This window comes from Pongo abelii, chromosome 4, assembly GCF_028885655.2.
Source record: "Pongo abelii isolate AG06213 chromosome 4, NHGRI_mPonAbe1-v2.0_pri, whole genome shotgun sequence".
Classification (NCBI taxonomy): Eukaryota; Metazoa; Chordata; class Mammalia; order Primates; family Hominidae; genus Pongo; species Pongo abelii.
The window spans coordinates 186922664-186943640 of NC_071989.2; the positions used below are offsets into that span (position 1 = coordinate 186922664).

General features: G+C 47.0%; 1 protein-coding gene and 1 pseudogene across 1 annotated transcript in view; one reads left to right on the forward strand and one right to left on the reverse strand.

Moving 5' to 3' along the window:
* Positions 1-6977, reverse strand: part of NHP2 (NHP2 ribonucleoprotein) — a 15592-nt gene extending 8615 nt beyond the window's left edge. The window contains exon 1 of the mRNA XM_054555046.2: positions 6838-6977. The gene's annotated coding sequence lies outside the window, so the exon portion shown is untranslated. The remainder of the gene's footprint in view (positions 1-6837) is intronic.
* A 2620-nt stretch (positions 6978-9597) lies between these two features.
* Positions 9598-14616, forward strand: LOC129059647 (NAD(P)H-hydrate epimerase-like; annotated as a pseudogene).
* The last annotated feature ends 6361 nt before the right edge of the window (positions 14617-20977 follow it).

The window sequence follows — 20977 nt, forward strand, 5'->3', positions numbered from 1 at the left end:
TCCCCCTGGGAATGCATTCTTTTCCCGGGGCTGTTAATTATTAATATTCCTTACTGGGGAAATAATTCAGCGATATTTCTCTTACCCGTTTTTGGCAATAAGAGAAATATGGCTCTGTCCTGCCCGGCTCCCGGGCAGTCAGACCTAATGGTTATCTCCCTTGTTGCCTGAATATCGCTGTTATCCTGTTCTTTTTTCAAGGTGCCCAGATTTCATATTGTTCAAACACACATGCTTTACGAATAATTTGTGCAGTTAACGCAATCATCACAGGGTCCTGAGGCAACATACATCCTCAGCTTACGAAGATGATGGGATTAAGAGATTAAAGTAAAGACACGCATAGGAAATTATAAGAGTATTGATTGGGGAAGTGATAAATGTCCACGAAATCTTCACAGTTTATGTTCAGAGACTGCAGTAAAGACAGGCGTAAGAAATTATAAAAGTATTAATTTAGGGAACTAATAAATGTCCATGAAATCTCCACAATTTATGTTCTTCTGTCACTGCTTCAGCAGGTCCCTCTGTTCGGGGTCCCTGACTTCCCACAACACCTAGCTTAAAATTTAATATTTTTATTTTATTTTATTAGTAGAGACGGAGTTTCACCATATTGGCCAGGCTGGTCTTGAACTCTGACCTCAAGTGATCTGCCAGCCTCACCCTCCCAAAGTGCTGGGATTACAGGTGTGAGCCACTGCACCAGACCTAAAATTTAGTATTTTGATAAGAGAAATTATGATGTAATCCATCCTAACTTTAGAGCTTCCCAAAACTCTTCACAAATAGAAAAATATATCAGTCATCAATCAACATGCTATATAAACAATAGAAAACAATTCGAAAGCAAATGAGGTGTGTATATACAATGTAAAAAAAAATTGAACCTTTAAAGGTTTTTGTTTTGCTATTTCTTGAGAAAAGATAGCTCCTTCCTGAGCTTTAGGTTACTGTCAGCTTTTGCCTTCCTGCTGACAACTTTGCTGTACTATTCCCCACCCCCATGCTCTCCCCACTCTTCTTCCTCCTCTTCTGTCTTGTAACAGCGGTTCTGCCCCTTCCTGGGAATCCTTTCTTGAGTGTCATGTGGGGTCTGTGAGAGCAGCTCTTGTGACCTCCTCTGAGCACACAGCTGGCAGGACTCTGCAGGGTGGCTTTCTGTTCTTGTTTCTGAGTGGTGTTTCTGCCTTTTAGGACAGATGAAAACGTGCCAGGTTCACCAAGGGGAGAAGTACCACCAGTTCTGTGCATGGGGCACGGTGAACTCTGTCCAGCAGAGTGATGGAGAATTTCATTCCTGAGAAACCCAGTTCAAACAAATTCAAACAAATGGGCTCGCTTGACTGACCTCACTCAGAGCCTTGGTTGTGAAGTCCCTTCAGCTCTTACATGGAAGGAAAAAGAAAGTTAACATTTATGTGGCGAGCATATTATATACAATATCTCATTCGGTGCTCACCAAAAAATACCTCTATGGTAAAGGTAAAGACTTTACCTTCCTTTTACCAGGAATATATACTTTTATATTCACAATTTACTGAAACACATAAAGGTGAATAGTTTGGTGTAGCTCACTCAAAGCTGGATTTGAACCCAGGTCCACTTGTCTCCAAGCCCAGGCTTTACCCATACCTGTGATTTGACATTTGACTTTAGCTCAAAAGGATATGTAAATAGTGAAACTGTAGGAACCTCACCTTGGCCCAGGTTACACGTGTCTGCATTTTGAGCCATAAGACAATGAAGTGCTGAGAACAAATATGACTTCAGAAAACCACACTGTTTTCTTTCTTTTTTTTTTTTTTTTTGAGATGGAGTCTCGCACTTTGGCCCAGGCTGGAGTGCAGTGGCGCGATCTCGGCTCACTGCAAGCTCCGCCTCCCAGGTTCATGCCATTCTCCTGCCTCAGCCTCCCTAGTAGCTGGGACTACAGGCGCCCACCACCATGCCCGGCTAATTTTTTGTATTTTTAGTAGAGACGGGGTTTCACCAGGGTTTCACCATGTTAGCCAGGATGGTCTTGATCTCCTGACCTCGTGATCCACCCACCTCAGCCTCCCAAAGTGCTGGGATTACAGACATGAGCCACTGTGCCCGACCCCCCCTTTTTTTTTTAAGACAGAGTCTCCCTTTGTCACCCAGGCTGTGGCATGATCTCAGCTCACTGCAACATCTGCCTCCCAAATAGCTGGGATTACAGGCACCCGCCACCATGCCCAGCTAATTTTTGTATTTTTAGGAGAGATAGGGTTTTATCATGTTGGTCAGGCTGGCCTTGAACTCCTGACATCAAGTGATCCACTCGCCTTGGCTTCCCAAAGTGTTGGAATTACAGATGTAAGCCACTGCACCTGGCCTGTTTTCTTTTTTTGTTGTTAACACACTGTGTATTTCTTATTTATTTATTTATTTATTTTTTTGAGACGGAGTCTTGCTCTGTCACCCAGGCTGGAGTATAGTGGCCCGATCTTGGCTCACTGCAAACTCTGCCTCCTGGAATCACGCCATTCTCCTGCCTCAGCCTCTCGAGTAGCTGGGACTACAGGTGCCTGCCACTACGCCCAGCTAATTTTTGTTTGTTTTTTGTTTTTTGTTTTTTTTTTTTTGAGACAGAGTCTCACTCTGTTGCCCAGGCTGGAGTGCAGTGGCACGATCTTGGCTCACCGCAACCTCCACCACCCAGGTTCAAGCGATTCTCCTGCCTCAGCCTCCCAAGTAACTGGGATCACAGACGCCTGCCACCGCACCCAGCTAATTTTTGTAGTTTTGGTAGAGACGGGGTTTCACCATCTTGGCCAGGCTGGTCTTGAACTCATGACCTCATGATCCACCCGCCTCGGCCTCCCAAAGTGCAGGGATTACAGGCGTGAGCCACTGCGCCCAGCCAAGCCCAGCTAATTTTTTGTATTTTGAGTAGAGACGGGGTTTCACTGTGTTAGCCAGGATGGTCTCGATTTCCTGACCTTGTGATCTGCCTGCCTGGGCCTCCCAAAGTGCTGGGATTACAGGTGTGAGCCACCGCGCCCAGCCAACACACTGTGTATTTCTAAAGCCAGACTCAGAAATCTGTTCTGAACCCAAGTTGTTTTGCGTGAGTTTATTACTTTATTGATTTTGTTGGAATGGCTACTATTTGAGCTTACTTTTTTATTCTTTTTTCTTTTTTTTTTTTGAGATGGAGTCTCGCTCTGTTGCCCCAGCTGGAGTGCAGTGGCGCAATCTCGGCTCACTGCAACCTCTGCCTCCCGGGTTCAAGTGAGTCTCATGCCTCAGCCTCCCGAGTAGCTGGGATTACAGGCATGCACCACCACACCTGGCTAATTTTTGTATTTTAGTAGAGACAGAGGTTCACCATGTTGGCCAGGCTGGTCTCAAACTCCTGACCTCATGTGATCTGCCCACCTCGAACTCCCAAAGTGCTAGGATTACAGGCGTGAGCTCCTGTGCCCAGCTGAGCTTACTTTGAGCAGTGTACAGTGACTGATAACATAAAGATTAATGGACACTAGTCCAGGGCTCTAAATGACAAATGACTTTAGGCAACTCAGGGCATCAGTGCTTCACCATAAAGTGAGAAAGTTAGATCTAGATGGACTAAGGTCCATCTTTTAAAAAATTGGAGAGGACTTTATTTATTTATTTATTTATTTATTTATTTATTTATTTAGAGACAGAGTCTCGCTCTGTCGCCCAGGCTGGAGTGCAGTGGCGCGATCTCAACTCACTGCAACTCCGCCTCCCAGGTTCACGCCATTCTCCTGCCTCAGCCTCTCGAGTAGCTGGGACTACAGGCGCCCGCCACCACGCCCGGCTAATTTTTTGTATTTTTAGTAGAGACAGGGTTTCACTGTGTTAGCCAGGATGGTCTCGATCTCCTGACCTCGTGATCCGCCCGCCTCGGCCTCCCAAAGTGCTGGGATTACAGGCGTGAGCCACCGCGCCCCACCAGGAGAGAGTCTCCTGAGCCCAGGAGATCGAGACCAACCTGCAGGAGGACCACCTGAGTCTGGGAGATCAAGGCTGTGGAGAGCTGTGATTGTGCCACTGAACTCCAGCCAGGGTGACAGAGTGAGACCCCCACCTCAAAAAAAAAAAAAAAAAAAGAAAGAAAAGAAGAAAGAAATGCTGTACCATTTAGCTATCACCCTCTGACCTCCTTATCTTTCCTGAACTCTAAGCTACCACTAATCTATGTTCTGTCTCTATCCATTTCTGTGTTCTGGACATTTCACAGAAATGGAATCATGTAATATGCAGTTTTTGTGACTAGCTTCTTTTACTTAGAATAACATTTTCAAGGTTTGTCCATGTTACAGCATTTATTAGTGCTTTATTATTATTATTATTATTTTGAGATGGAGTCTCGCTCTGTTGGCCAGGCTGGAGTGCAATGGCATGATCTCAGCTCACTGCAACCTCTGCCTCCTGGGTTCCAGCAATTCTCCTGCCTCAGCCTCTCTAGTAGCTGAGATTACAGGCACATGCCACCACGCCTGGCTAATTTTTGCATGTTTAGTAGAGACGGGGTTTCACCATGTTGGCCAGGCTGGTCTCGAACTCCTGACATCATGATCTGCCCACCTCTATCTCCCAAAGTGCTGGGATTACAGGTGTGAACCACCATGCCCAACCTAGTGCTTTATTATTAAATAATATTTCATTGTATAGATATGCCACATTTTATCCATTCATCAGTTCATGGATTGGGTTGTTTCCACCTTTTGACTATTATGAATAATGCTGATATGAACATTCATGGACACGTGTTTGTGTGGGTATATTTTGCCGTTCTCTTGGGTAGATACCCAGAATGAAAATGGCTGGGTCAAATGGTAACTCTATGTTTAACTTTTTGGGGAAAGGCCAGGCTGTTTTCCAAAGTGGCTGCCCCATTCCTACCAACAGTGTATAAACGTTCCAATATCTTTATATTTTTAACACGTTGTTATCTGACAAATCCAGTTTCTTGGAAAGAAACATTTCAAAGGGACTTATGAACAGAAGCCACGTCTGTGTCTCCAGTGGTGGGGAGACAAAATCATAGATCCCCACAGCAGTATCCCCAGATCCACAGCTTCTGTACCAAGGGAACAGGTTATTCAGAAGGAACGTGTGGACAAGCGAAATATGATAACATCAAGGCTGTTTGACTTAATGGTGGGATTGATGGTAAGTACAGTCTCATATACAAGGAACAATAGATAAACTGGAAATCTTAGAGGCCTTCCTGGACCAGGAGTTAATCAGAAGCCAACATAGTAGATTAGCATCCAAGATGGAGTTGCTTTAGCCTCAACAGAGGAGTCTTAGGCTCATAGCAACATTGAGAGGGAGGTAGAGAGATTTCCCATCTGCCCCCTGCCCCATGCATGCACCTCTTCTCCCATTGTCATCTTCCACCAGAGGGTACATTTGTTACAATTGATCAACTTACATTGTCACATCATTACCACCCAAAGTCTATTGTTGACATGAGGGTGCGCCCCTGTAGGCTCTGGCCAGGGGCAGGGGGTGGCTATTGAATCTATTATCAGCCACAGATCCCCATTTGCAGTTGGAGACAGGCTTTACTCTGGGCCACCAACCAAAGCCTGAGCTTTTCCCAGACAGATTTGGTTTTGTTTTTGTTTTTGTCGTTTTTGAGATGGAGTCTTGCACTGTCGCCCAGGCTGGAGTACAATGGCGCAAGTACAGCTCACTGCAAACTCTGCCTCCCAGGCTCAAGCGATCCTCCCATTTCAGCCTCCTGAGTAGCTGGGACCACAGGCATGCACCACCACGCCCGGCTAATTTTTATATTTTTTGTAGAGACAAAGTCTTGCCATGTTTTTATATTTTTTGTAGAGACAGTCTCACCATGTTGCCCACGCTGGCCTCAAACTCCTGACCTCAAGCAATCCTCCTGCCTTGGCCTCCCAAAGCGCTTGGATTATAGGCATGAGCCACCACCCCCGGACCCAGAGATGAATTTTTTGTCTGGGGGTTTCTAGAGGAACAGGAGGTGGTGGTGGATGCCAAGTGCAGCAGCTGTTTTAGTGCTGACTGTCACTTCCCGCTTCCTGGTCCTGGGGTTTCTCACTTCCCGCTTCCAGGTCCTGGGGTGCCTGGTGGCTTGGTCTCCCCTGCAGTCCCCTTGCAGCCTTTCCTGGGCTGTGGCCCTCGACAGCTGTTTCATCTATTACCTTCTTCTATTCACTTTCCATAGTCTCAAAAGTCAGGAAAATGTTTCCTCTGTTGGGGCCTTTCCCTCTCATTTTCTTTGCTGTTTTGCTAAAGGCTGGCAGGCATTGTTGGGGGCGTGTGTATGTCCACTTGTGCACAAAACCTGCCTCAAGTGTTCTGCCACCTCGGCCTCCCAAAGTGCTGGGCTACAGGTATGAGCCACGGCACCCAGCTTCCTTCCAGACTGTGCCATGGAGATGTGGGGGCCAGGACCATTGGCCCCTAAAGGTTCACTGAAAAATCACTGGCACAAGGCAGACAAGTATTGGGAGTAAAGGCAATCTCACGAGGTTTGGGTCTGCACCGTGCATATTGGACTTTCCATTCATTCAGAACAACTTACTGAGCGTCTTTATGTGCCCAACACTGCGCTGGGCATCGGGGGAGCCTTGGTGAGCTAGACAGAGAGTCCTGGTCTCCCAAGGGTTCCGCACGGGAAAGTACCAGCCATGGGAGCGATATCGAACTGGAATCTAGGAAGGGATCTGGGAAAAGTGCTCCCTACAGGATTTGTTGGTCGTGACAGGGTAGAGGAGGAGGGTACTGGGAAGACCTAGGGGTGAGGAGGGAACGGGGGCAGGGCCGGCTGGAACAGCCACCCTTAGTGCTTACTGCAGCCTTCTTCGTGGTTGAATCTCCCCGTCCTACAAGGCAGGAAGCTACAGGAGGTGCCTGGTGGAGAGTCCGTCCTCAGAAATCATTTGAACAAACGACTTTTACGGACCTTTGTTCGTCCCCTGAAGCTCCTGGGGTACCACTGCAGGATTTTAAATTGGGGAGTAGCATGGTTAGCTTTGTGTTTTTGGAAGAGCATCTAGGCTACAGCAGGGGAACCAGAGGGTGGACAGGATGCCTGGGGAAGAGGGAGAAGAATGAGAGCAGCGAGGGAGCTGCGAGTGTGGCCTGGCCCAGGATGGTGGCCGTGAGGCTGAGCTCAGGGAGTTGGTGAGAGCGATGTACAGGACACGACAGGACTTTGAGATATGGGGTGTGGCAGTGGAACAAGAGGGTGCGTCAGGCAGACAGGATTTCTAAGATAGCCCCCCAGAGATGCCCTGCCCAGAACCTGTGAGTATGAGGAGCTGTCACTCCTGCATGTCTTCTTATTTGGCACAGTTGACTCAGACAGGGAGACAATCCGGGATTATCCGGGTTAGCCCAGTGTAATCCCTTGAGACCTCAAAGCAGAGAGCTTTCTCTGACTGGCGGCAGACGGGCAATGATGGAGATCCCAGGAGCAAGCAGGATCTGAATGCTGCTCCTGGCTGTGAGGATGGGGGGACCATGTGTGAGGCCAAAAAGCAACTGCAGGAGCTGAGAGTGACCAGATGACAGGAGGCGGGACCCAGGTCCTACAGTCACCAGGAACTGAACTCTTCCAGCAAGAGGAGTGAGCCTGGAAGGGGATTCCAAGCACCAGATGAGATCACAGCAGGTGGAGACTTTGATGTGAACCTTCAGCCCAAGCCCTGACCTCCAGAATTGCTTACGTACAGACCCGTGAGATAATACATGGGTGTTGTTCTCAGCCACTGAGTGGTCAGTTGTTATAGCAGCAATAGGGAGCGAATACACCAGATTTCTGGACACATTCACTTCAGTGAAAACCAACATAGGGACCTGGCGTGGTGGCTCACACTTGTAATCCCAGCACTTTGGGAGGCCGAGGCAGGTGGATCACTTGAGGCCAGAAGTTCAAGACCAGCCTGGCCAACATGGTGAAACCCTGTCTCTACCAAAAATACAGAAATTAGCTGGGCGTGGTAGTGGGCGCCTGTAATCCCAGCTACTCGGGAGGCTGAGGCAGGAGAATCACTTGAACCTGGGAGGCAGAGGTTGCAGTGAGCCGAGATTGTGCCACTGCACTCCAGCCTGGTGACAGAGCGACGCTCTCTCTCAAAGAAAAAAAAAAAAGAGAGAGAAAGGAAGGAAGGAGAAAGAAAAAGAAAAAAGAAAACCAATGTAGAGGGCGAGGCAGGGCAGGCTGGGAAAGAAAATTTAAAAAAAGGAAGGAAAGAAGGGAGGGAAAAGAGAAAAAAGAAAAGAAAGGAAGGAAGACCAATGTAGAGGGTGAGGCAGGGCAGGCTGGGAAAGTAAAAGAAAAAAGAGAAGAGAAGAAAAGAGAGGAGAGGACAGAAGAGAAAGGAAGGAAGGAAGAAGAGAGAGAGAGAAAGTAACAGAAAGAAAAGAAAGAAAGGAAAGAAAGAAGGAGGGAGGGAGGGAAAAGAAAAGAAAACCAATGTAGAGGGGAGGCAGGGCAGGCTGGCAAAGGAAAGAGGTCGAGGGGACTCGGGATGGATAATAAGGGTCCCTACCTCATCAGGCTGTTGGGAGAGCCAAGTGCATGTACAGTAAGTGCGGCCGCAGCTGGAACCGGGAGACCTACGGTGGAAATGGGAATGGAGATCTGTGAGTTGTGGCAGAAAGGCCTCCACCTCCCACTGAGGTGTGACGGGCGGGGAAAGCAGGTGGCATTGTGCTGCCTGAGCCAGGTGCGTGGCCCCGTCGCCCGGGAGCCCGCTGTGGCCTCCTCTCCCTCGCCTGTACCGCCACCTCGTGGAGCAGCGTGGAATCGCAAGCAGTCAGTCAGGGCGGGCTTTGCTTCTGGGAGTCAGTACTTATGACCATGCTCGACTGACATCTGGCCTCTCGCTTCGCAGGAGGCAGAGAGGCCATGCTCCTGCCCTAGAAAGTGAGCCCACTTCTAGTGAAGGGTCTTCAGAGCCCATTGATTCACCCTCCCGTCAACAGAGTGGAATGACGGAGGCCGGGCCCAGACCCCTGAGCAAATCAGGTTCCGAGGTGGGAGGAGAACCCAGGCAGCCCCCCCTCATTCTTTCCTTGGCACCTGTTCAGCCTCTGGCTTCCAGTTGGCCATGGAGAGGAGGAAAGGCAGGGAGCAGTGCGCCTGCCCCCTTCTGACCTGTGCTCATTCTCCAGCAACAGACACCTGGCGCTGCTGGCCTTCCTTTTCTCGTGAGATAAGGAGGCATCTGTTTTTCTCTTTCTTCGTGAAAGAGAGGAGAGCAGCCAGGCCAGAATGGGGGTGGGGGGGGGGGGGGGCGCGGCGCGTGGAGAACTGGGCTGAGGGTGTTTGGGGCTTGCTAGGCAAAGGGCTTGATTGTCAGTCCAATTGATTTAGATCGGGGTCAGAAGATGTTCTCTGTTAAGGGCCAGACAGTAAACATTTTAGGCTCCGTGGACTATACAGTCTCTATTGTAACTATTCAGCCCTGCTGTTATAGTAGGAAAGCACCCAGAGACAATATGTAATCAAATAGGGTGGCTATGTACCAATAAAACTTTATTTATAAAAACATGGGGGCCGGGTGCCGTGGCTCACGCCTGTAATCCCAGCACTTTGGGAGGCTGAGGCGGGCGGATCACGAGGTCAGGAGATCGAGACCAGCCTGGCCAACATAGTGGAGCCCCGTCTCTACTAAAAATACAAAAAAATTTTAGTAGAGCGTGGTGGCGGGCGCCTGCGGGAGGCTGAGGCAGGAGAATCGCTTGAACCGGAGAGGCGGAGGTTGCAGCGAGCTGCGATCGCGCCACTGCACATCAGCCTGGGTGACAGTGCGAGACTCTGTCTCAAAACAAACAAACAAAGAAACAAACACAAGCATGGGTCCGCGGGTGGTAGTTCGCTGACCTCTGATTTGGACGGTGGTGGTGCCTACAGGTTTTTCCAATCAGATGCAACAGCTGAGGCTGGGGGCCGTGGCTCACGCCTGTAATCCCAGTGTTTTGGAAGGCCGAGGTGGGAGGATCACTTGAGCCCAGAAGCTAATCAGCAGCCTGGGCAACAAACAAGACTTTTGTCTCAACAACAACAACAACAAAATTAAAGAAAGAAAAAATGATGCGCCGGGGTCGCGTCGGGCTGGGCCGGGCGCGCGCTCTGCGAGCAGGATGTCCGGCCTGCGGGCGCCGCTGGGGCTCAGGCTGCTGGTTGCGGCTCGCGCCTGCGCGGATCAAAAGCCAGACCAGCGCCTGCCGCTCGGGACCCACCTAGCGGGGACCGCAGCGGCTGAACTCGGGTGGCCGCTGGGACTCAGCGCGCATGGCGAGCATAGCGGTGAAGTACCCGAGCCAGGAGGAAGCCCAGGCCGTGGACCAGGAGCTATTTAACGAGTACCAGTTCAGCGTGGACCGACTTATGGAGCTGGCCGGGCTGAGCTGTGCCACAGCCATCGCCAAGGCGTGTACCCCCACGTCCATGTCCAGGAGCCCCCCAACCGTCCTGGTCATCTGTGGCCCGGGGAATAATGGAGGAGATGGTCTGGTCTGTGCTCCACACCTCAAACTCTTTGGCTAACCAGCCAACCATCTATTACCCCAAAAGGCCTAACAAGCCCCTCTTCATTGCGTTGGTGACCCAGGGTCAGAAAACGGACATCCCTTTCCTTGGGGAAATGCGCTCAGAGCCCGTGATGATTGAGCTGTATGAGCTGGTGGTGGATGCCATCTTCGGCTTCAGCTTCGAGGGTGATGTTCGGGAACGTTCCACAGCATCCTGAGTGTCCTGAAGGGACTCACTGTGCCCATTGCCGGCATCAACATTCCCTCAGGATGGGATGTGGAGAAGGGAAACTCTGGAGGGATCCAGCCAGACTTGCTCATCGCCCTCACAGCACCCAAAAAATCAGCAACCCAGGTTACCGGTCGCCACCATTACCTGGGGGGTTGTTTTGTGCCACCTGCTCTGGAAAAGAAGTAGCAGCTGAACCTGCCCCTACCCTGACACCAAGTGTGTCTATGGTCTGCAGTGAGGGAAGGCGGGTGGGTATTCTTCCCAATAAAGACTTAGAATCGCCCCCTCAGAAAAAGAAAGAAAGAAAGAGAGAGAGAGAGGAAAAAATGTAAATTAAAAAAGAAAAGCATCACGCCATTGCACCCCAGCCTGGTTGACAGAGCAAGACTCCATCTCAAAAAAAAAAAAATTTTAAGAAGCAACCGATGGGATCCACTTCCAACACTGCATTCTGCAAATATTCTGTATGTATACGCAATACACAATACTATCCTTCCCCTTTTTTTCCCACCTTTTTCTTAGTAAATGTCCATCCTCTCTTCACAGAAATAGTAGCAGACTACGCACAGCATTCTGCATTTTGCTTTTTAATATTTTTTAAAAATAATTTCAGTTTTTATTTTGGATTCAGAGAGGCCATGTGCAGTTTGTTACTGGGGTATATTGCGTGATGCTGAGGTTTGGGGTATAATTGTTCCCATCGCCCAGGTACTCAGTATAGTACCCAACAGTTAGTTTTTCACTACTCATCCCCTTCGTCTCCTCTCATGTTGGCCAGGCTGGTCTTGAACTCCTGACCTTAGGTGATCCACCTGTCTTGGCCTCCCAAAATGCTGGGATTACAGGCGTGAGCCACAGTGCCCGGCCTAGCTCCTACTTCTAAGTGAGAACATGCAGTGTTTGGTTTTCCATTCCTGTGTTAACTGGCCTAGGATGATGGCCTCCAGCTGCGTCCATGTTGCTGCAAAGGACGTTATTTCGGGTTTTTGGGCTGCACAGTATTTTGTGGTGAATGTGTGCCACATTTAAAAATTATTTTTATTTATTAAATGTTTTATATCTTTGTTTTCTTTTCTCTTTTTCTCCCCCTCAAGTTGAACTTCATTTCCTTTATCCAAAATCCACCACTGATGGGCACCTAGGTTGATTCTGTGTCTTTGCTGTTGTGAACATTGCTGTGATAAACATACATGTGCATGTGTCTTTTTGGTAGAAACATCTGTTTTATTTTGAATATATATCTACTAATGGGATTGCTGGGTCAAATGGTAGCTCTGGTTTTTGTTTGTTTGTTTGTTTTTGTTTTTGGAGACAGAGTTTTGCTTTTGTTGCCCAGGCTGGAGTGCAATGGCGCAATCTCAGCTCCCCTCAACCTCCACCTCCCAGGTTCAAGTGATTCTCCTGCCTCAGCCTCCCGAGTAGCTGGGATTACAGGCACGCACCACCACGCCCAGCTAATTTTGTATTTTTAGGAGAGATAGGGCTTCTCCATGTTGGCCAGGCTGGTCTCGAAATCCCGACCTCAGGTGATCTGCCTGCCTCGGCCTCCCAGAGTGCTGTGATTACAGGTGTGAGCCACCACGCCCGGCCTGTAGCTCTGTTTCAAGTTCTTTGAGAAACCTCCTAACTACTTTACACAGTGGTGGGATGAATTGACAGTCCCAGCAGCAGTGTATTAGCATTCTCTTTTTCTCCACAGCGTTGCCAGCAGCTGCTGTTTTTGACTTTTTAATAATAGCTCTTCTGACTGGTGTGAGGTAGTATCTCATTGTGGTTTTGATTTACATTTCTCTAATGATTAGTGATGCTGAACATTTTTTCATATGCTGGTTAGTTGCTTGTTGGCATCTTCTTTTGAGAAATGTCTGTTCATGTCTTTTACCCATTTTAAAATGGGATTATTTGGTTTTTGCTTGTTCAATTGTTTAAGTTCCTTATATATTTTGGATATTAGACCTTTGTCAGGTGCAAAGTTTGCAAATATTTTCTTCTATTCTGTAGGTTGTCTATTTATTCTGTGGATAGTTACTATTGCTGTGCAGAAGCCCTTTAGTTTAATTAGGCCCCACTTGTCAAATTTTTGTTTTTGTTGCCATTGCTTTTGAGGACTTAGTCATAAATTCTTTCCCAAGGCTGATGTCCAAAATGGTGTTTCCTAGGTTTTCTTCTTGGATTCTTATAGTTTCAGGTCTTACATTTAAATCTTTAACCCATCTTGAGTTGTTGTTATTATTATTATTATAGAGAAAGAGTCTTGCTCTGTTGCCCAGGCTGGAGTGTAGTGGCACAATGTCAGCTCACTGCAACCTCTGCCTCCCAGGTTCAAGTGATTCTCCTACCTCAGCCTCCCAAGTAGCTGGGATTACAGGCACACATCACCACACCTGGCTAATTTTGTGTATTTTTTCGTAGAGACAGGGTTTCACCATGTTGGCCAGGCTGGTCTCGAACTCCTGACCTCAAGTGATCTGCCCACCTCAGCCTCCCAAAGTGTTGGGATTACAGGCATGAGCCACCGTACCCAGCCTTGAGTTAATTTTTGTATATGGTGAAAGAAAGTTGGTCCAGTTTCAATCTTTGGCATATGGCTAGCCAGCTATCCCAGCACCATTTATTGAATAGGGAGTCCTTTCCCTATTGCTTGTTTTTGTTGACTTTGTCAAAGATCAGATGGCTGTAGGTGTGTGGCTTTATATCTAGGCTCTCTATCCTGTTCCATTGGTCTATGTGTCTTTTTTTGTACCAGTACCATGCTGTTTTGGTTACTGTAGCCTTATAGTATAGTTTGAAGCTGGGTAATGGGAAGCCTCCAGCTTTATTCTTTTTGCTTAGGATCACTTTGGCTATTTGGGATCTTTTTTGGTTCCAGATGAATTTTTAAATAGTTTTTTTCTAGTTCCGTGGAAAATGACATTAGTAGCTTGATAGGAAGAGCACTGAATCTGTAGATTGCTTTGGTCAGTGTGACCATTTTAATGGTATTGATTCTTCTAATTCATGGGCATGGAATGTTTTCATTTGTTTGTGTCCTGTATGATTTCTTTCAGCAGTGTTTTGTAGTTCTCCCTGTAGAGATGTGCGTGCTTCCCCTTCACCTTCTGCTATGATTATAAGTTTCCTGAGGCCTCCTCAGCCATGCTTACTGTACAGCCTGCAGAGCTGTGAGCCTATTGAATCTCTTGTCTTTATAAATTACCCAGTCTCAGATAGTACAGGGTGAGAACGGATTAATACAGAAAATATGTGTTGAAATCCTAGCTACTTGAGAGGCTGAGATGGAAGGATTGCGTGAGTCTAGCAGTTCAAGGCTACAGTAAGCCATGATCACACCATTATGTAACTGAACAGAAGGTGAGTTGCTTGCCATATGCAGAGTCCTATTAACGAAATCAAGATCTGGTAGAAATAAGATGATTTATTCCAAAGCTAGCTTAGGGGAAGAGGCACAGGCATCCTGCCTTTAAATGTGCCACTTCACCTTTGGATCAGAAAGCAGGAACTTTTAAAAGGCAGGGAAGGAAGTGAGCAAGGTAAGGGGTCCTTATCTGCCAGTAGTAGAGCTGGTGACTGCTGGCATCTTCATGGGCAGGCTGGTATCTCTCAAGGCAACCTCTTTAGGGTGAGAGTTTCTTAGCAGGAATGCTTCAGTTTGCAAATCAACTGTTAACTCTTGAGAGTTCCATCTTGGAGCCCAGTTAGATAAACTTGCCTGTAGGGAGTCTGGTGAAAGGGAGGTAGAAGGCTATATTTGTGGGTTTTTTTGTTTTGCTTTGTTTTGTTTTGTTTTTGAGATGGAGTCTCCCTCTGTCACCCAGGCTGGAGTGCAGTGGCGCAATCTTGGCTCACTGCAAACTCTGCCTCCCAGGCTCAAGCGATTCTCCTGCCTCAGCCTCCTAAGTAGCTAGGATTACAGGCGCCAGCCACCACGCCCGGCTACTTTTTGTATTTTTAGTAGAGACGGGGTTTCACCATATTGTCCAGGCTGGTCTCGAACTCCTGACCTCAAGCGATCTGCCTGCTTTGGCCTCCCAAAGTGCTGGGATTACAGGCGTGAGTCACTGCACCCAGCCTATGTTTCCATTTCTAAAAGGCTAAGTAGAAAGTGGGCAACTGGGGGAAAGAGAAAAGAAGAGAGAGGAAAAATTAAACTACCCCCTAGAAAAATGGGGGTACTCAGTTACATTTCCCCACTGACAAATTCCATTCCATTTCTATGGGATCTGGGCACCATATTCATTCTGGCTACTTCCTGCTGAAAGGGAGCATAGCCTTTGGGCATCGGAATGGAACTGATGTATTTGGAATTGTAAATATTCATGAGTACTTGGGCTTACAGATGATGTTTGTTGGAGCAATATGGTGCAAGGTCTCGAGAGCCTCTGAGAGAATGCCTGTCTTGCATTCCTATACAGAGGGTGCAACAGCAGTGGACCCTACAACAGAGGGATATGCCTATCCCTGCAATCAGGGCCAATGTTACAAACAGCTTTGCCACCAGGATGGTTCTGACCTGGACCAGGATGCTAACCGCTGGTCTAGCAACAGTGTGGGGTCAGACACACCTTTGATTTGTTGGTGCATGTTTCACATGGCTATCTGAGGCACTTCCTGAATTCTTAATTATCATGCAGGTTCACCACTGCCAACTGTAACTGGATATGATGACAGGTTGGTTGGGTATATATATTTGACAGGCTACAAAAAGAGCTATGAATCTTCATGAAAGTGTCTTGTTTTTGAGAAAGGATCAGCTTACTTAAATAGCTGTGTCTCATCCAGAAGGTGGCACTGGAGATGGGCTAGGCCTCTGCATGTGATGAAGGCAAACAGATTTTTAATAGGAGGTGTTTCCATGGAAACAGAAGAAAAACAAAGGTTAATGTTGGGCAGTTTATCCAGATGTTAGTCTCAAATCTCCTTAATTACAGAGGAGGAAGGCAGTGGCAGTCTGACACGTTTTTCTCACCTGTATTACAAGGAATAATATAGTAGTAATTTCACTGAGTCCAACTCAGAAAAATGGAAGAAAAATTTAAAAGGATTAATTTGGTATTGTATCCTGGGAAGAATTCAGGATTTAGTCCAAATTGCAGAAAATAATAAAAGCTCAAAAACAGTAGACAAGACTAGAATCTAACAACAGGTATACTATAGTTTTTTCTGAAACATAATTTTTCTCTCTCCAGTTCCCATTTTTACTAAAGACAAATCATAGTAGGACAAATTTATTTGAAAAATAACTTTTAGGGCTGGGCGTGGTGGCTCATGCCTGTAATCCCAGCACTTTGGAAGGCTGAGGTGGGTGGATCACGAGGTCAGGAGATCGAGACCATCCTGGCTAACACGGTGAAAACCCGTCTCTACTAAAAATACAAAAAATTAGCCAGGCGTGGTGGCAGGCACCTGTAGTCCCAGTTACTCGGGAGGCTGAGGCAGGAGAATGGTGTGAACCTGGGAGGCGGAGCTTGCAGTGAGCAGAGATCGTGTCACTGCACTCCAGCCTGGGCGACAGAGCAAGACTCTGTCTCCAAAAAAAAAGAAAAAGAAAAAGAAGTTTTAGTCTTACAATACTTGGCCTGAGTATTTGCATAAAGTATAGCAAGAATAATTATTTGTCACGTCGGCTTTTTTAAAAATTGGCTTTACTAGAACTTTGTTTTATAAGGAATCTCAGATTAAGACTTTTTAAAGCCTTGAGTCCAGCCATGAATTTATCTGTGCCTGCAAATGCTATAGGAACTGGGTGAATTCCTCTCCTCAAGGTCCCAAGATAACTTGGGGTTCCTGGGCCTGTCAGAAAGTGACACTCTTGGCCAGGCACGGTGGCTCACACCTGTAATCACAGAACTTTGGGAAGCCAAGGCGGGTGGATCACGACGTCAGGAGTTCGACACCAGCCTGGCCAAGATGGTGAAACCCCGTATCTACTAAAAATACAAAAATTAGTCAGGCATGGTGGTGTGAACCTGTAGTCCCAGCTACTTGGGAGGCTGAGGCAGGAGAATTGCTTGAACCCGGGAGGCAGAGGTTGTGGTGGGCCAAGATTGTGTCACTGCACTCCAGCCTGGTGACAGAGCGAGACTCTATCTCAAAAAAAAAAAAAAAAAAAAAGTGATTCTCTTTACTTACCATGGGGTCAGGAAACGCTGTACAGAGACTATGTTGACAAGGTATGAGACCAGCTTTTCCAAGGGGCTTTATAGTCTCTGTAAATCAACTTTCATTCCTTAGAGCAGTCTGTTTATACCTGAAAGTAGCCATTCCAGTCAAAGCCTTGGTAAAGTGTCTCCAGTGGTGTCGTGTTACAAAAGAAAACAGATTTGGACCAGGCATAGTGGCTCACGCCTGTAATCCCAGCACTTTAGGAGGCTGAGGGCAGATCACTTGAGGTCAGGAGTTTGAGACCAGCCTGTCCAATATGGTGAAACCCTTTCTCTACTAAAAATATAAAAATTAGCCGGGCGTGGTGGCACACACCTGTAATCCCAGCTACTTGGGAGGCTGAGGCAAGAGAACTGCTTGAACCTGGGAGGCAGAGGTTGCAGTGAGCCAAGATGGCGCCACTGCACTCCAGCTGGGGCAACAGAGCAAGACTCCATCTCAAAAAACAAAAAAAGAGAAAAAACAGATTTGTATTGACCTTATGCAAATAACTATACTGCCATAAATTAAGTATACTTACAAATACTAACATCTAGCCAACCCCATGTTGGTCTTGAACTCGTGAGCTCAAGTGATCTGCCCACCTCGGCCTCCCAAATGCTGGGATTATAGGCGTAAGCCCCTACACCCAGCCTAGGTTTAAGCACTTGATATTACAAAATAGAATCCCAGGTCATTATAAGTAAAAGGGAAACATCTTTAATCACGGACAGAGGGAATACTCAGTTCTGAATGGGACCCAGTAAAGACAGCCTGAGGCCAGCTGAATCTGTCTCTTTTCTCTTCCCCCCTTTTTTTGGTCATTTATTCAAAAGGCAAACAAAAATCTTTCATTATCTTTTTTTTTTTTTTTTTTTTTTGAGACAGAATCTCACTCTGTCACCCAGGCTGGCATGCAGTCACACAATCTTGGCTCCCTGCAACTTCCATCTCCTGGGTTCAAGTGATTCTCCTGCCTCAGCTTCCCAAGTAGCTGGGATTACAAGTATGCACCATTACACCCGGCGAATTTTTGTATTTTTACTCGAGACAAGGTTTTGCCATGTTGGCCAGGCTGGTCTTGAACTTCTGGCCTCAAGTGATCCACCCACCTTGGCCCCCTAAAGTGCTGGGGTTACAGGCGTGAGCCACCATATACAGCCAAAAATCTTTTATTATCTTTTAATATTACACTAAAATCTTATTCAAAAGAGAAACCCAAATTTCACCTTTGTATTAGCGTACTATTAATGTTAAACCTGATTCTTTTTTTTTTTTTTTTTTTTGAGATGAAATCTCACTTTTGTCCCCCAGGCTGGAGTGCAATGGTGTCATCTCAGCTCGCTGCAACCTCTGCCTCCTGGGTTCAAGTGATTCTCCTGCCTCAGCCTCCCAAGTAGCTAGGATTATAGGCGCCTGCCACCATGCCTGGTTAATTTTTATATTTTTAGTAGAGAAGGGGTTTCACCATGTTGGCCAGGCCGGTCTCGAACTACTGACCTCAGGTGGTCCACCTGCCTCAGCCTCCCAAAGTGTTCTGATTACAGGTGTGAGCCACCGCGCCTGGCTAAACCTGATTTTTTTTTTTTTTTTTTTTTTTTTTTTTGAGACAGAGTCTCACTCTGTCGCCCAGGCTGGAGTGCAGCGGCGTGATCTCAGCTCACTGCAAGCTCCGCCTCCCAGGTTCACGCCATGCCCCTGCCGCAGCCTCCTGAGTAGCTGGGACTACAGGCGCCCGCCACCACGCCCGGCTAATTTTTTTTGTATTTTTAGTAGAGACGGGGTTTCACTGTGTTAGCCAAGATGGTCTCGATCTCCTGACCTCATGATCCACTGGCCTCGGCTTCCCAAAGTGCTGGGATTACAGGTGTGAGCCACCACGCCCAGCCCTGTAAATCTGATTCTTAATAAAACCTTATAGACAAATCTATCCAATCCTAATTAGTTTGACCATAATGTAACATTTCCATAAATCTTTTATAGCCCTTTACAAGTTTCTGTTAAATAGCAGCTCAATTCAAGAAAACATTGTTATTCAGACACAGGGGCCCAGTTTTGGCCCCGCATCAATATACTCTTTTTTTTAGACGGAGTCTCACTCTGTCACCCAGGCTGGAGTGCAATGGTGTCATCTTGGTTCACTGCAACCTCTGCCTCCTGGGTTCAAGTGATTTTCCTGCCTCAGCCTCCCAAGTAGCTGGGATTACAGGCACCCGCCACCATACCATTTTTAGTAGAGACAGGGTTTCATTCTGTTGGCCAGGCTGGTTTCGAACCCTGACCTCAAGTGATCCGCCCACTTCGGCCTCCCAAAGTGCTGGGATTACAGTCATGAGCCACCATATCTGACCAATGTACTTTTATTTCAATAGTCAACCTACAGAAAAACGAAATAATCTCCTCAAAATCTTAGCCAACTTCCTCAAACCCACAGAATTTTCTTTACAAGATCAATCCTTCAGAAATTCTTTATGACTTGTCTAAATCTTCAATTTTGTCCCATTACTCTTTTAGATTAGACAATCCTTAAAAACTTCTGAATTAGACAAAATCATATTCCCTTGAACAAAAAATATATTTTCATATCTTATAATCTTTTACCAAAAACACACTCTACCTTCCTTATGGACCTCGCGTGTAAAACCTGTTTCTCTGGTAGTCTCGAGTACGTGTTACAATGTGAACTCTCAGCAGCTTTTACTTTTTGATGAAAATCCTCGTAGGTAAGCAATGTTAACCATGTATCAGATTGTATATTAAAAGTCATAGAAGCAGTTTATGGCCTTAAAGTATCTAGCAGATAGTACCTGGTCTGCCTAATTTAGACCAAATGTATACATTTATTTTTTATTTTTATTTTTTTGAGACAAAGTTTCACTCTTGTTGCCCAGGCTGGAGTGCAATGGCGTGATCTCGGCTCACCACAACCTCGGCCTCCCAGATTCAAGCGATTCTCCTGCCTCAGCCTCCCGAGTAGCTGGGATTACAGGCATGTGCCACCACACCTGGCTAATTATGTATTTTTAGTAGAGACCGGGTTTCTCCATGTTGGTCAGGCTGGTCTGAAACTCCTGACCTCAGGTGATCCCCCACCTCGGCCTCCCAAAGTGCTGGGATTACAGGCATGAGCCACTGTGCCTGGCTTTTTTTTTTTTTTTTTTTTTTTTTGAGACAGAGTTTTGCTGTGTCACCCAGGCTGGAGTGCAGTGGCACGATCTCGGCTCACTGCAACCTCCACCTCGAAGGTTCAAGCGATTCTTCTGGCTTAGCCTCCTGTAGCTGAGTAGCTGGGATTACAGGCATGTGCCACCACGTCTGGCTAATTTTTGCATTTTTAGTAGAGACAGGGTTTCACTATGTTGGCCAGGCTGGTCTCGAACTCCTGACCTCAGGTGATCCGCCCACCTTGGCCTCCCAAAGTGCTGGGATTACAGGCATGAGCCACCGTGCCTGGCCCAAATGTATAAATTTTGAAGATGTTTTTATTTTATTTTATCAAGAATCTTTAAACACATGACCTAAAGGGCATTAATGTTTCTATCTTACAATTGTTTTTTTTGAGACGGAGTCTCTGTCACCCAGGGTGGAGTGCAATGGTGCGATCTTGGCTCACTACAGGCTCTGCCTCCCAGGTTCAAGTGATTCTCCTGCCTCAGCCTCCCGACTAACTAGGATTACAGGCGCCTGCCATCACACCTGGCTAATTTTTGTAGTTTTAGTAGAGATGGGGTTTCACCCTGTTGGCCAGGCTGGGCTCCAACTCCTGACCACAAGTGATCCACCCGCCTTGGCCTCCCAAAGTACTGGGATTACAGACATGAGCCACCACGCCCAGCCTAAAGTTTCTATTTTCTGACAACATATGTTTGATTTAAGCGATTATTATTATTATTATTATTATTATTTTTGAAATGGAGTTTGGCTGTGTCGCCCAGGCTGGAGTGCAGTGACACGATCTTGGCTCACTGCAACCTCCGCCTCCTGGATTCAAGCAATTCTCCTCTCTCAGCCTCCCAAGTAGCTGGGATTACAGGTGCCCACCACCACACCCAGCTAATTGTTGCATTTTTAGTAGAG